The sequence below is a fragment of the Lactuca virosa genome, chromosome 4 (genome assembly GCF_052849685.1).
Source record: "Lactuca virosa cultivar CGN04683 chromosome 4, Lactuca_virosa_CGN04683_v6, whole genome shotgun sequence".
NCBI classification, from domain to species: domain Eukaryota; kingdom Viridiplantae; phylum Streptophyta; class Magnoliopsida; order Asterales; family Asteraceae; genus Lactuca; species Lactuca virosa.
This window is the reverse complement of record NC_136429.1, coordinates 71,530,716-71,547,848: the sequence shown is the minus strand read 5'-3', so window position 1 is coordinate 71,547,848 and position 17,133 is coordinate 71,530,716.

Here is a 17,133-nt window from a genome sequence, read left to right as displayed (position 1 = left end):
TTACGTCCCTAGAGCTTCTATTATAAGGGACCTATCCTAAGGAATTTCATCGGGATGGACAATACTGCTAAGGGGATTCCTCAGCCATAGGGTTCGTAAGGCAACCATGGGGGGATGGAGTACATCTGGTGAACACTTAGTTCAAAAACACCTACAGGTTGCGAGCCTGCTAGCGTTCCACCGGACTGCCTAGAAAAGTTTATGGTCATCATCTATACTCCGCTAGATGACTGGATCATCTTTAACATCGAGGCCTCTCATCATTTTATCACACATCAACTATTTCATCTACTCATGTTCTACCCAACATATTTGTAGATATAAAATACATACACAGTCCAGATCTGAAAAAAAAAACAAGTTTACATCTTTCATCTAGCACATTTTTCAAGCATAAAATACTTATACAGTCTAGATCTGAAAAATAATGTGTACATCTTTCATCCAACGTAACTTTCAAGGCATGAAACACATATACGGTCTACATCTGAAGAAAAAGTTCAGATCTGAAGGAAAGAAGTTCAGATCTTTCATTCAACATAGATCTTAAAGTATATAGTTTAGATCAGAAGAAAAAGGTTTAGATCTGAGATGAGAAAGTGTAGATCTGAAGGAAAAAGTTTCAGATCTGAAAGAAAGAAGCATAGATCTTTCATTCGCCAACATCTCAAGTAAACAGCTAACATATACATATACACATAGCACATAAAATACTTCATATTTATGTGTAAGATGAAAGTGACTATACACTCACTTGATAAGGGGTGATTCGGACAGCACTTTGCCTCTTAAAACAATCTTCTTTGATGAAACCGAGAGGTTTACTTGAAAACCGGGCTCTACGCGGGCAGAGTTTCAAACCGAAAAGCTCATTTCTCAGAGATTCCGGGCTCTCCGAGGCTTCCTTCGGGGGCTAGGGGGTTTACCTAGGCTTTAGGGGTGTTTTGGAAGGCTTGAAAGAGAGTGGAGACTGAAAGATGTGAAGAAAATGGGCAAAAATCTCGGCAGCCCTCGCAGCTATTTATAGGCCGAGGCCTCGGTCGTACGCTGGGCGTACAACAGCTCGGACGCGGGGCGTACCGAGGTTCGTATAAATGTGTCGGATCTTCGGTGGAACGACGTGGCCAGCTCCGGAACCGCAGGAAAAGTCAATACGCGGGGCGTAGGGTCTTCGTACGCGGGGCGTACCTCGGACGTTGGGCGTACCCTTCAGACCAGACTCGTAATTTGCACACTTGACTTCTAAAATTCGTAACTTTCGCATACGAGCTCCGTTTTCGACGTTCTTTATACCCACGCGTAGGCGGGACCATGCTCTACAACTTTCGTTTAGACTTCGTCGGTTAATTCTCGACCAATTTTAAATTTAATAGTATGGGAAGATTACACTGTTAAACTACCGTGTAAAACTCATAACTTCTACATACGAACTTCGTTTTCGTCTTTCTGTTCATCGTTGAGCTCCTATTGACGAGATCTTCGATTCTCGCTTAGGTTGTTTTGGCTAAAAGTCGTTCGATCTACAATTCGAACTCCGGGTTGTGCACTACTGATCCGAAACTTAGAAAAATCATAACTTCCTCATACGAAGTCAGATTTGGGCGTTCTTTTTATGCATGTTCTCGGTTTAACGAACACTACGACTTTCCTTTAGATGGATAAGGCTAAAAATCCATCTATTGTAATTTCACTATTTTCGTCTGGCAGTGTCGTGCCGGTTCCGTCGCGAAACTTCGATAGGCCATAACTTCTTCGTTATAACTCGGATTTCGGTGTTCTTTATTTATTATATTATTATAAACAAGTAATAAGCACATAAATTCACATAATACTCAAATAATTCATCTTTATTACTTTAAAATAGGTTACAATGGTTGACCTAGACTATTACATCTGCATTAATGCTTAGCCCAGAAACACGGGCGTTACAATTCTCTCCCCCTTAGGATAATTCAGTCCTCGGAATCATGCATCAGCAAACAAGTGCGGATAGCGACTCATCATGTCATTCTCTGTTTCCCAGGTAAGATTTGGTCCATTCGAATGTTTCCATCGCACAAGCACTAAGGCGACCATCTTGCGTCGCAACTTCTTAGTTTTACGGTCAACAATCGCTTTCGGTTCTTCAATTAGCCTCTTATTTTCATCCATTATTAACTCAGAAAATGGAATTATGTCGGGGACTTCTCCTGTGAATTTCCTCAAATAACACACATGGAATGTGTTATAAATACCATCTAGTTCTTCTGGTAGTTCTATCTTGTAAGCTTGGTTCCCAATCCTCTGAAGAACTTTGAACGGTCCAATAAACCTTGAACTCAACTTTCCTCTTTTCCCAAATCTTATCAGTCCCTTCCACGGTGAGACTTTAAGCAAAACTGAATCCCCAACTTCGAATGTCACCGGTCGTCTTTTCTTGTCAGCATAGCTCTTTTGACGATCCTAAGCTGCTAACATTCTTTCTCTTATCACCTTCAACTTTTCAGCAATTTGATGGACTATCTAGGGGCCCATAAACTGCTTTTCTCCAGCTTCATGCCAACATGACAGTGTACGACACTTCTGCCCATACAAGGATTGATAAGGTGCCATCTTGATGCTGGAATGGCAACTATTGTTGTAGGAAAATTCTACCATAGGTAAATGTTCATCCCGGTTACCTTGGAACTCTAGGGTACATGCTCTTAGCATATCTTCCAATGTTCGAATCGTTCTTTCGCTCTAACCATCGGTTGGCGGATGATAAGTTATACTTAAACATAATTTTGTACCCAATTCCTCTTGTAAACTCCTCCAAAACCTCGACGTGAAGCGACTATCACGATCTGATACAATCGTTAAAGGAACACCATGAAGTCTTACCACCTCCTTCACGTAATCATTTGCAAGCTTATCTATAGACCACCTTTCGTTGGCTGCTATGAAGTGTGCACTCTTAGTGAACCGATCAACGACCACCCAAATCATATCCTGACCGTCCTTCGTTCTGGGTAGTTTAGTGACAAAATCCATGGTGATGTCTTCCCATTTACCCATGGGTATAAGTAAAGGTTCTAAACTCCCATATGGTTTCTGATGTTGCACCTAAACTCTTGCACAGGTCACACACTCGGCTACATACTTCGCAACGTCGAGCTTCATCGTCAGCCACCAGTAGTAGGCTTCAGATCCCTATACATCTTTGTGCTGCCAAGATGAATCGAGTACATGGTCTTGTGAGCTTCTTCCATCAGAAGATCTCTTATTCCTCCCATCTTAGGTACCCAAATCCTATCTTAGAATACCTTCAATCCTTGGTTATTCATACCACATAACAACATTTTGCCTAAACGCTCTTCCTTTCGGTCATTTTTCTCTGAAGCTTCTTCCTGAGCCTTCTTGATGCTTTCCACAATCGTTAAGACAACTTCAATTCTTAACGCCCTTGGCCTTCTCTTTTCAAGGCTCACTTTTCGGCTTAAAGCATCAACTACGACATTTTCTTTACCAGGATGGTAGAGTATCTCACAGTCGTAATCCTTAAGCAACTCTAACCAGCGCCGTTGTTTGATGTTCAATTCCTTCTGATCAAAGAGATACTGAAGACTCTTATAATCTGTGAAAAGTTTGCACTTCGTGCCGTAAAGATAATGCCTCCATATCTTTAGTGCGAATACTACCGCTGCTAACTCCAGATCATGAGTAGGGTTGTTCTTTTCATGCTCTTTCAATTGTCTCGATGCATATGTCATCACTTTATCCCTTTGGTTCAGAACACAACCTAAGCCAACTCCAGATGCATCGCTGTAAACGGCAAAGTCTTCAACTCCATCGGGTAGAGAAAGAATCGGTGCTTAACATAACTTCTTCTTTAGCTTCTCGAATGCTTCCTCGTGTTTCTCACTCCAAGTATAAGTAGCTCCTTTATGAGTCAAAGCTATCAATGGAGCGGCTATTGAAGAAAAGCCTTGGATAAATCTTCGGTAATATCCGGCTAATCCCAAAAAGCTTCGAATCTCGGTGGGAATTTTCGGTCGTTCCCACTTCATCACGGCTTCAATCTTTGCTGGATCAACCATTATTCCATCTTGGTTGGCCACATGACCCAAGAATTAGACTTCTCGAATCCAAAAATCACATTTGGGGAACTTTGGAGTTTACATACAGCTTCTCGTTCTTCAAAACTTCTAGCACCTATCGTAGATGATTGCCATGTTCCTGCTCGCTTTTTGAGTAAACTAGAATGTCATCTATGAACACTATCACGGATTTATAGAGGAATGGTTTACAAACCCTATTCATCAAATCCATGAATGTTGCTGGAGCATTGGTCAGTCCAAACGACATAACCAAGAACTCAAAGTGTCAATATCTTGTTCTGAACGCGATTTTCTCAATATCTTGTTCTCGCACCTTCAGCTGATGATATCCCGACCTAAGATCGATCTTCGAGAAGTAGCTCGAACCTTGCATTTGATTCGAGGAGGTCATCAATCCTCGGTAATGGGTACTTGTTCTTAAACGTTTCCTTATTCAGCTCTCTGTAATCTATGCACATTCGCAGGCTTCCATCTTTCTTCTTTACGAATAACACCGGAGCTCCCCATGTTGATGAACTAGGTCTGATAAAACTGTTATCCAACAACTCCTGAAGTTGCGTCATAAGCTCCTTCATCTCCGTCGGTGCTAGTCGGTGTGGTGCTTTTGCTATTGGTGTCGTTCCTGGTAACAAGTCTATTCGAAACTCCACTTGCCTATCATGGCGCAATCCAGGAAGGTCTTCGGGAAAGACTTTCGGATAGTCATACACCACTGGTATACTTTGCATTTCCTTCTTCTCTTTCTTAGCATCGATCACGAACGCCAAGTACGACGTGCATCCTTTAGACAAACATTTTCTGGCCTTCATCATGGAAATGATTCTGGTATTCACTCTGCGTTTGTCCCCATACACCATAAATGATTCCTTTCCAGGTGGGTTTACCCTTACTATCAAATTCTTGCACAATATCTCGACATCATTGGCGCTAAGCCAATCCATTCCCAGTACGATGTCGAAACCATTCAACTCAATGGGTAATAGCTCCTCGTGGAATTCATTTCTGTTCAAGTCGATGACGATATTCCTAATGCAATCGCTAACAGGTATGAACTTGCCACTGGAAACTTCTACAACTAGGGAATTATCAAGTTTTTCTACAGGCAATGCTAATCTTCCACCAAATTTGTGCGATATAAAGGAGTAATTTGCTCCAGAATCAAACAATATATTGGCCGGCAATCCATTTACAAGAAAAGTACCTGAAGCGACGTCCGCTACTTCCTTCGCGGCTTCCAAGGTCATCTAGAAAGATCTGGCTTTTGGTTTTGGTGGGACATTGGGCTTTGTTGCCTCCTTCTTCTTCGGGCAATCCTTAGCAATGTGCCCTTCCTCATTGCACCCATAGCACACCTTCTTGTTTGAGGTGCACTCGTTGGCGTAGTGCACTGTCCTTCCATATTTGTAGCAAGTCACCTCCTCGCTACATTTTCCCGAGTGTTTCTTTTTAAACTTCTCGCACGACTTTGCTTCGTTTCCTCTTCTTGTTGGATTTTGATGATCCATCGAATTTCCTCTTTTTGCCAACCTCGGCTCTCTCCAGACCCCTTTCCCTCAACTGGGTCTTAACATTTTTGGCGGCTCTAATGGCTGCCTTCAACGTGCTTGCCATTTTGACTGTCGGACCAAAGTCTGATGGCAATCCGTTAGCAAATTTTTCTTTTTTGGGGAGCTCAGTCGGCACCAAGTATGGAAATAGCTTCATCTTCTCAGTAAATGCAGTAGCATAGTCATCAACACTCATTTTCCCTTTCTTTAAGTTCTGGAACTCATTGTCTAGATCGATTAAATCTATCTCGGAGCAGTATTGCATTTTCAGCTGCTCTATGAATGCCTCCCAAGGCATTTTCAAAGCTTCTCCTCGTGGCATCGTGTCCGCCAACAATTTCCACCAGCTTAAGACTCCGGTCTTTAGTTGTCGGATCGCAAAGACGGTTTTATGTTTGTCACTACAGTTGCAACTTTCAAACACCATTTCCATTTCGGAGATCCAGTCTATAATTTCTACTGGTTTCGGGCTCCCAGAAAGACTTGGTGGCTTGGCACCCAAGAAGTTCTTATACATACGCCCATCTCTGTCAATTCCTTTCTCTGGTTCATTCCTTTCTGCCACTGGGGGTTCAGCTTGACCGACTGTGCGGTTGTTATTCCCTTCCTCTGACTGTCCAGCATTCAGTTCGGGTTGTTCAACAGGCATCGAAGGTTCATCCCTGTTTCTCAGCAATAGTTGTCTCATCTCTTCCCTTTGTTCAGCCATCATTGCCCGAATCATGGCTTGCACTCCGGCCACAGTGACTGGTTCTGGTGCGACTTCTACTATCGGCACCTGCTCATTCACTTGAGGACGAGGCCGTTGATTCCTGTTTTACGTTTCCAGCTTCGCTTCGGGTTTTTTTCCATTTCAATCTATACACCAAAGTAGGTGAATTTAGATCCTTATTTACGGTGGATGCTTAAATTATCCTTATTACTCCGAAACATTACATGCTAGTTCTAATATCGGTGTCGTACGCTTAGAATCCTAAACACATAAGGTTTCCAGATCCAGTCGGCAACAGACCATAGACCCGAACAAATAATAGCATATACAGAAAACATATAGCATTTAGCACAGATAAAAGCATTTTAGGCATATTTACTAAAATAAACTAGTGCTCGTGTCTAAATTATGGTAGACACTCATCTCACGATCATCTCTTAGCATTCTAAGTTTAAGTCTAGAAATCCTACAAATTCCTAGTTTGCTTAAACTAATGCTCTGATACCAACTGTGACATCCCCATTTTTCATGGCCAGAAAAGACCGATTTCGTTTATGCTTTTATAGTAAAATCAGAGTAATCTTCAAGGAAAAAGTGTTGCAGAATTTGTTCCCAAAAACAAAATACGAATCAAAGCATTTCTTGAAGAAATGTATTTTCATTACATTACAAAACATGGGATGTCATCATCGATATGGAACAAAAGCATAAATGAAACATTATGTTCACAAAGCAAAATTGGCCTCAAATCATTGTAGGCCTTACATTCTATTCATTTTCTATAACCCATAAACTCTCGTCAGATCATTCATCTGTGCTTTTGCCACTGCCTGTAATACAATAAACTGAGTGGGTCAGGCTGGGGAGCCTGGTGAGCATATAGGGTTTTCAACCCACAATAAATAAGTTTATTATTGTTTTCAACAAGTTATTAACCCGATTACCCGTTCCTGTTATCCTCACTTTACGTCCCTAGAGCTTCTATTATAAGGGACATATTCTAAGGAATTTCATCGGGATCGACACTATTGCTAAGGGGATTCCTCAGCCATAGGGTCCGTAAGGCAACCATGGGGGGATGGAGTACATCTGGTGAACACTTAGTTCAAAAATTGCTAGCGTTCCACCGGACTGCCTAGAAAAGTCTGTGGTCATCATCTATACTCTGCTAGATGACTGGATCATCTTTAACATCAAGGCCTCTCATCATTTTATCACACATCAACTATTTCATCTACCCATGTTCTACCCAACATATTTATAGATATAAAATACATACACAGTCCAGATCTGGAAAAAAACAAGTTTACATCTTTCATCTAGCACATTTTTCAAGCATAAAATACTTATACAGTCTAGATCTGAAAAATAATGTGTACATCTTTCATCCAACGTAACTTTCAAGGCATGAAACACATATACGGTCTACATCTGAAGAAAAAGTGCAGATCTGAAGGAAAGAAGTTCAGATCTTTCATTCCACATAGATCTCAAAGTATATAGTTTAGATCTGAAGAAAAAGGTTTAGATCTGAGATGAGAAAGTGTAAACAGCTAACATATACATATACACATATCACATAAAATACTTCATATCTATGTGTATGATGAAAGTGACTATACACTCACCTGATAAGGGGTGATTCGGACAGCACTTCGCCTCTTAAAACAATCTTCTTTGATGAAACCGAGAGGTTTACTTGAAAACCGGGCTCTGCGCGGGCAGAGTTCAAACCGAAAAGCTCTTTTCTTAGAGACTCTTGGCTCTCCGGGGCTTCCTTCGGGGGCTAGGGGGTTTTCCTAGGCTTTAGGGGTGTTTTGGAAGGCTTGAAAGAGAGTGGAGAGTGAAAGATCTGAAGAAAATGGGAAAAAAGCTCGGCAGCCCTCGTAACTATTTATAGGCCGAGGCCTCGGTCGTACGCTGGGCGTACAGCAGCTCGAACGCGGGGCGTATCGAGGTTCGTACAAACGTGTCGGATCTTCGGTGGAACGACGTGGCCAGCTCCGAAACCGCAGAAAAAGTCAATACGCGGGGCGTAGGGTCCTCGTACGCGGGGCGTACCTCGGACGTTGGGCGTCCCTTCGGTTACGCTGGGCGTACCCTTCGGACCAGACTCGCAATTTTGAACACTCGACTTCTAAAATTCGTAACTTTCGCATACGACCTCCGTTTTCGACATTCTCTATATCCACGCGTAAGCGGAACCGTACTCTACAACTTTCGTTTAGACTTCGTCGGTTAACTCTCGATCAATTTTAAATTTAATAGTATGAGAAGATTACATTGTTAAATTACCGTGTAAAACTCATAACTTCAACATACGAACTTCGTTTTCGTTTGTCTTTTTATCGTTGAGCTCCTATTGACGAGATCTTCGATTCTCGTTTAGGTTGTGTCAGCTAAAAATCGTTCGATCTACAATTCGAACTCTGGGCTGTGCACTCCTGATCTGAAACTTAGAAAAATCATAACTTCCTCATACGAAGTCAGATTTGGGCGTTCTTTTTATGCATGTTCTCGGTTTAACGAACACTACGACTTTCGTTTATATGGATAAGGCTAAAAAGTCCTCTATTGTAATTTCACTATTTACGTCACGCAGTGTCGTGCCGGTTCCGTCGCGAAACTTCGACATGCCATAACTTCTTCGTTATAACTCGGATTTCGGCGTTCTTTATTTATTATATTATTATAAACAAGTAATAAGCACATAAATTCACATAATTCACATAATACTTAAATAATTCATCTTTATTACTTTAAAATAGGTTACAACGGTTGACCTAGACTATTACATCTTCATTAATGCTTAGCCCAGAAACACGGGCGTTACAGTGAGAATGTCTCATCATAGTCAACTCCGGGAGTTTGAGTAAATCCCTTCGCAACCAATCGCGCCTTATATGTGTGTACTTTCCCATCCATGTCGATCTTCTTCTTGAAGATCCATTTGCACCCGACCGTCTTAAGACCTGGCACATTGTCAACCAAGTTCCAAACTTGATTGTCATACATGGAATGAATCTCGATGTCCATAGCCTCTTTCCATTTCGTAGACTTCGGGCCTGCCATGGCTTCCTTGTAGTTGTTAGGTTCGTCCATATTTATTAGTGTACTATCACTAATAAACGTATCACCCTCAGTAGTTATATGGAAACCATATAATACGGGTGGAACACTAACTCTACTGGAACTTCTAAAAGGTAATGACTCGTCAATCGATTCAACAGAAGTTTCCTCCTCGGGTTGAGTGTCAGTGTTAGAGGTTCCTTCATCACCTGATTCTTGAAGCTCTTCAAGATCAATTTGCCTCCTACTGTCCTCTTGGCATATGAGTTCTCTCTCGGAAAACCCCTCTCCTCGCAATGAAGACAACATTTTCACTCAGTCCATAGAAGAGCTATCCAAAGGACTTCTGCGGGTAGCCGATGAAAATACATCGCTCACTACGAGGTTCAAGCTTGTCGTGAGTCTCTCATCTTACAAAATCCTCGCAACCCCAAACCTTGATATGTGCCAACGAGGGAACCTTCCATGTCCACATCTCGTGAGGTGTTTTGGCAACCTTCTTAGTTGGGACTAAATTAAGGATATGGACGGTAGTCTCTAAGGCATACCCCCAGAATGAGATAGGTAACGAAGCTCGACTCATCATGGAACGAACCATGTCCAACAAGGTTCGATTGCGCCTCTCAGCCACACCATTCAACTGCGGTGTCCTAGGCGGGGTCAATTGCGAAACAATTCCACATTCCTTGAGATAGTTATGGAACTCGATACTAAGATACTCACCACCTCGATCGGATCGGAGCATCTTTATATTCCTGCCCAGCTGATTCTCCACTTCTTGCTTAAACTCCTTCAACTTTTCAAAGGTTTCTGACTTGTGCTTGATTCGGAAGATATATCCATATCTGCCATAACCATCGGTAAAAGTCACATAGAAGCGGTTCACATCCCTTGTGGTGGATCTAAATGGCCCACATACATCCGTATGTATGAGATTCAATAAACCCTCATCCCTTTCATAAGTACTAGTGAAGGGTGACTTGGTCATCTTTCCAAGAAAACAAGATTCGCACGTGTCATCGGACCTAAGGTCAAATGACTCCAAGACTCCATCCTTTTGGAGTTGGGCTATGCGCTTTTTGTTGACATGTCCAAGACGACAATGCCACAAACATGTTTTGTCCATACCATTGAACGAAACGATGTGTAACACATTATTTCCTAAGTTGTCTACAACCATCACAGTTTCATATATACCATTTCAAGGCAATGCTTCAAAATAGAAAGTACCATTCAAGAAATCATTAATAGAACCAATTTCATTGTTAAATGAAAATCTAAAACATTGTTTACACAAAGCATGAAAAGAAATAATGTTTTGTGTCATTTCTGACGAGTATCAATAATTATTCAACTCTAGACCTAACCCACTACTAAACGCTAAAGAATAAACTCCAATCTTGGTGACAGGTGACGCTTTCCTATTCCCCATGATTAATTTCAACTTCCCATGCTCCACATCCCTACTTCTTCTTAGACCCTGCAAATCAGAACAAATGTGAAAACCACATCCTGTATCAAGGACCCAAGAAATAACATGTGATGAGTTATTAGACTGAATAGTATAAATACCTGCAAATGTGGGCTTTATCTTCCCATCCTTGATGTCCTGCAGATACTTCTGGCAGCTTCGTTTCGAATGCCCTTTGTCGTAACAGTAGAAGCACTCTGCATCCTTCGGACTGGAAGAGGGAGCAGCAGGACCACCTTTGGTTCCACTAGAAGAGGATGCATCATGGGACTTTCCTTGTGGCTCTTAGAAGGAGCCTTCCTCTTCTTCCCTTTCCCATCTCCAATTGCCAAGACTGGGGCAGCAGCAGTAGGAGTAGATTCAACGGATTTGCCTTTCAAACTACTCTCAACAGTTCGTAGAAGGCCTTGGAGCTTGCTTCGAGTGACCTCCTCCTTGTTCATATGATAGGTCATACAAAACTGATCATAACAAGGAGGCAAAGAGTGTAGAATAATATATATGGCCAACTCTTTATCAAAGTTGACATTCAACTTCAGCAAGCGATCCACGAATCTCTGCATCTTTTGTAAATGGGCGGTGATGGACTCTCCATACTTCATCTTCGTAGTGATCATGGAGGCGAAGATCTCTTACCTTTCCTGCCTCGCACGTTGATGGTACCTTTCCATCAAATCTTGGTGCATCTCATAGGGATAGTAGTCCTCGTAGGACTTCTGGAGTTCAGCTATCATGGTTGCGAGCATGATACACGACACCTTTGTTATGGTCAATCTCCTTCAGCTCCTTGTCGAGAACATACTCCTTGTCCTCGTAGCGGGTGACCATGCGAATGTTGTGAATCTAATCGTTAAAATTGGATCCATCTAAGATCACCCTCCCACATAAGTTCATGAGGGAGAAAGAGCCAGAAGGGTTGGAGTTAGCAACGTTGTTTGAAGTCGATATCTGAAAAAGAAAAGAGACAAAGTTTAGATTAGATAAGAATCCCCAATTTAACACCCAAATGAAAAATTACGGCTAGAACCCAACACAACTATTTACAATTCAAAAACGGGATGTCGTAATCTAATTGCAAATAATTTGAAGGTAGGAAAATGACGATTTACCAATTTCCACCATCAAAAACGAAAAAGAATATTAGGTTTTAAATGAATTGAAATTCCTAGATTCTTTTGAGATTCATTGAACTTTTCAATGGCAAGTTTAAATCTCGAGTATGCCCTTCAAGTTTGTGACTGAGATACCGAGGATCACAAACAATGTGTGAATAACCATGCAAATGTGTTTGGTACTCTCGATGTCATTTATCATCTAATCAATGTGCCGGTTAACCACACACACTCCATCGATCTATGATAAACATCGAGCTACCCTTTGCCACCCTTGCTAGTCCCAAATTAGTGTGTCGGTTAGCCACACACGCTCCACTAACGACTTGGCAAGGTGCAAAATGTAATTTTGATGGAATAACATCATTTTCATATTTTTCCTAAAATAACTAAGATTGGGAATTTATGAAAATATTTAGTTACTTTATAATTCATTATACTTATTAATGAGGAATTAGTTTTGTCCTATCCTACCCGTTCGGCTAACGACCCTCCACTAATCAAAGAAGTAGTGGGTGAGAGTGGACACCCATTTAACCGTCATTTTATAGGCACTTTCCTTATACCCCCCCCCCCCCCTTATAGATCGGCTTCGTGAATGAGGCCTACTAACGGTAAGACTGACTCGTCTTATACATATATATAATTAATCATTTAATATTATATTAGTATAAGAGTTGAATTTTAAACTCTAGGGTTTAGATTTTAAATATTTCAAAATTAAAACCTTTTAATTAAAATTTAAATTCGAAAACTTGAGGGCAAGTTTTGAAACTTTTTAAAACCTTCTAGATCAAATTAAAATATAATTTAATTAATCAAATAATTTTGTCATTATCTAAAATTGACCTAATTCAATTAATGGCAAGATAATTCACATCAACTAATAAAAATAATTATCTTTATCTTATAAACTAATAATAATCTTATAGTTTGACAATTATCTTCTAATTGGATTAAGATATGCATTACCATAACAGATAAAACAAATTTTTTATTAGAAAAACAATTTATGGTAATCATCCAAATCCAATTTTAGCCAAAATCTCGAAAATTTTCGTCGGATCCCATTCCATGTCGTGGAAGGCTATTCCACGTCGTGGAATCAAACAAAATTTAAAAAAAAATCAAAATTTTCAGCTTTGAAAAATTAAGCATAGCATCAAATACAATAGAAAAACGACCTAGTCTCTGATACCACTGATGGGTTTTGAGCATTACATCAATCCTACGTTGCACATGCAACCTTAAGCTTTGGATCTAGGTTTTCTCTAATTGTACATGCAATAATCATCCAAAGCTATAAACCCTAATATAGCATGCATAAATCGAAATTTATATCTAAAACCAAGTTAGAATGTTACCTTTTAATTGTAGCTAACTTGATCTTCAACCTTTTAGAACTTAACACCTCAAATGTGATGCCTATAATAGATCACAAACACCACAAGCAATGGAAGAATATTAGAGAGGCTAGGGATCACAAAAATCCGGCTAGTACTCTCCGTAGGGTTCAAGTGGCCGAATTCTAGACTCCCATGGGGTCTTTATATATAGTTAAGCAACTAGGGTTTCAGTCAAAACCCTAATCCAGTTGCTTAGTCCTTAAGCAGCCCATAGGATCCTTCCATAAGGCCCCTTGGACGAATTATATGTGGACTCTCGCATAGATTTCGTCCATCCCTTCCTTATGGACCCTAAGCCCAACTTTGTAACTATCTTATAATTACAGTATCAGTCCCCTTAATTCAAGTAATCTCTTTTGACCACAAAATTAATTCTAAATTAATTCTTGACCAATATTAATTAAATAATATGATTTCTCTTTTAATATATATTCCTATAATATATTAATAAATCATAATTAACCTCTTTCTCCATAATTCATTCATTCAAGTTGCTATGGTGAAGGCAACCCAAAAAGACCATGCTACTATTGGGTCAAGTACATACCAAATATAGTTATAGGCTTAGACACCTAATCCAACAGTTCTATTGAGCTATAAGGCAACACACATATCAAGCAATTCAATCATATGATTCCTAAAGGTGTCCTAAGCCCTAATCCAGCATGCAATTCGCACATCAAGCATACTAATCACAATACATAAGTATGGGTAACTTGGGAAACAATTACTTGAGCTTGGCTGATTGCACGCATCACACTCCCCTTTTTACTTACAAATAATCTTTTTAAAAAATTCCAGTTTCTCTTTCTTTTAAAAATATTATCATTTCCTCATTTTGAGTTCTAACACACCCGAGAGTGTTCCCGAATCCCTCAAACCAAGGCTCTGATACCAACTTGTAACAACCCAAAAACCATGATAATTTTTTTTCATTTTTAAACAAGAGTTATAGTCATCAAATTGTTCAAAAACCATCACATAGTAAAAATGTCAAAATTATCAGAGTAACAATATAAAAAAAGTGTGGAAAATAGTAAGGGAAGAATGTTGTGCTATCACGTCGGGCCCTTCCCCTTATTACTGGAAGTACCTGAAACCATAAATATAAACTATAAACAAAATCTTAATGAATTTTCCCAAAGTACCACATACCATACATAAATAAGTTAGTGTTATGGTCCAAATCATAGTCTTACAAGTAATTCCTGCCGAGGGCCAAATCTTAGTCTTCCATACAGGTGTCAGGGGTCAGATCCTGGTCTTTCATACATATGCTAGGGGCCACATCCTGGTCTTTCATACAATCGCCAGGGGCTAAATCCTGGTATCTCATACACATATCATAGATATAGCTAGCATCCTATATCATAAATAAAGGGTCGGCCTTGGTGCCTTCGACCCATTAATATAGTGAGAAAACTCACCTCGGTCCGCTAATAAATAACTAGATGCTCGGCTACAGAACCGGAAGATCCCACACTAAACACAAACAAATAAACCTAATCAAAATTAGGTTATAAACCATAACCATGGGTCTAAATCCCAACCCAAACTTCTAGGGTAAAAACCATTTTACCCTTCCTATAATGGGCCTAACCAAACTTGGCTCAATAACACGATAATGGCCCCCAAGGCCCAAAAAGGCCCCACTCATACAACTTAAGGTCCACTAATAAAATACTAAGGCCCATTCATGCTTCAAACAGTCCAAGGACGAAAACCTAACTAAGGCCCAAAAGTCCAAAGCCCACAATAAGCCGTTGCGAGGCGTACGCTCGACGTACATGACCGATCACCAGTACGCGCAACATACCACTTAGTACACCCAACATGTTGGGTTGCTTGCCATCCTAAACCATTTAGTGCTTAATCCATTCAGCCATAAAGTCTAACTGTCAGATCTCTTCCATTTTAGGGTTCTAATACATAAAGTTGGCAACTTTAATCCTTAGCATGCCTTATTGGAACCCAGCATCCATTTTTGCCCAACAATACTCATAAGAAGAACTCAAACTCATGCATGGACAAATAACAACCATCAATATGACATTTTTATGCATCATGAATAACAAAGAGGTTGAGATCTAACATATCTAACTCCCAGAGTTGCTCAAACTCACAAGGAGAACCCATGGGACCAAATAAATCTCACAAACAAGCCCTAAGCTCAAACTATCAAAATGAATCATCAAGGTAAAAACTTTATACCTTCTAAAGCTTACAAAGTTGATGAATACTCTGGATCTAAAAGTTCAACCACCATAAATGCTTGGTCTCTAAGCTCCTTCTTCTTGAATACACACCAAAAATGCCACAAAGTTACTTTCAAAGCTCAAGAACACTCAAATAATGAATTAGGGTTTCAGTGGGACGAAATGAACAATGGAGGCTAATCAGGGTAGATGTCCAAAAGCTATAATGATGTTTAAATAGGGTTCAAACCATAAAAATAAGGGTATGACATTGGCAATCGTACGCCCAGCGTACGTGGTTAAATCCTCGCGACCAAAACGACCTTTAGTCTTGAAAATGATTTCAAATCCATGAGTATCAGTGTTTATTATGTAAATCGATTTGTGTGTTTCATGTTCATCCCAGGAAATCGATTTCACTGTGTGTATGTGTGTGTTTTGTCATTTCTAGAAATCGATTTGTGTTTAGGTGTTCATCCCAGAAATCGATTTGTATGTGGGTGTTCCAACGGGATTCATAAATCAATTTTGCATTCTCGATAGTCAAATAGAAACTTGACCAGCTTTATGAGTGTGTTTAATTTGTGTTTGTGTGTGGTTTTTGTTTCTGAGATGATTTTTAGGCGGAGATTAAGTGGTAGAAAAAATTTGGGTGGAGATGGAGGTGACAAACGGTAGTGGTGGCAGACTATGGTGGTAATAGACGATGGTCGAACGACGATGGTGGCGGAAGATGTTCTTGAGTTCATGAAGATGTTCTTGAGTGTTCTTGAGCTTATGAAGATGTTCTTGAGAGAGAGAGAGAGAGAGAGAGAGAATAGGGGGAATGTGTGGCCTATCTTTTATTATTTTAATTATTATAATATTAAAATAAATATTTAAAATGTAAAAATAAAAATAAAAGAGAGTTGATAGTCTTTTTAATTTTCGGATTGATCAAAACCACAAACAAACAAGGTCAAAAGGACCACCAATCCAAAAAAATTGGGGTTTGGATCAAAACCTGGAAAAAATACATATCACATGGATCATTTTCGCGGTTTTGTCTTTATTTATTTATTTGTTGAGAAAAGTGCAAAAAATAAAAATGGTCCTTGTGGTATGCATTTTTTCTGATTTTTGGTCTAAATCTCAACTTTTTTGGATCGGTGGTCCTTTTAAACATGTTTGTATGTTGTTTTAGTCCTTCGAAAAACTGAAAAGACAAATTCCCTCATGTTATACTTTTTATATTTTTTTTCTATTTAATTTTAAGTTTTATTAATAACAAATGCTCTCTCATTCACATAGTTTTCATGATTGAATCATCTTGTTCTTCCTTTGCTTGTTCATGTAAATACTTCTCAAATTCTGCTTATGAATTTCCATAAATCTAACTTGCTCGTAGTTTTTAATGGATCAATCAGGAGAGGATATGATAAATTTTCAGGAAAACTTGAATCGCTTTGGTTATGTGGAGAATCATATTTTCTGTTCAAAAATAAACACAATAGTAGTTTTTTATGTCCTAGAGTAATATTATGGGAGCTTAATACCTCTTCA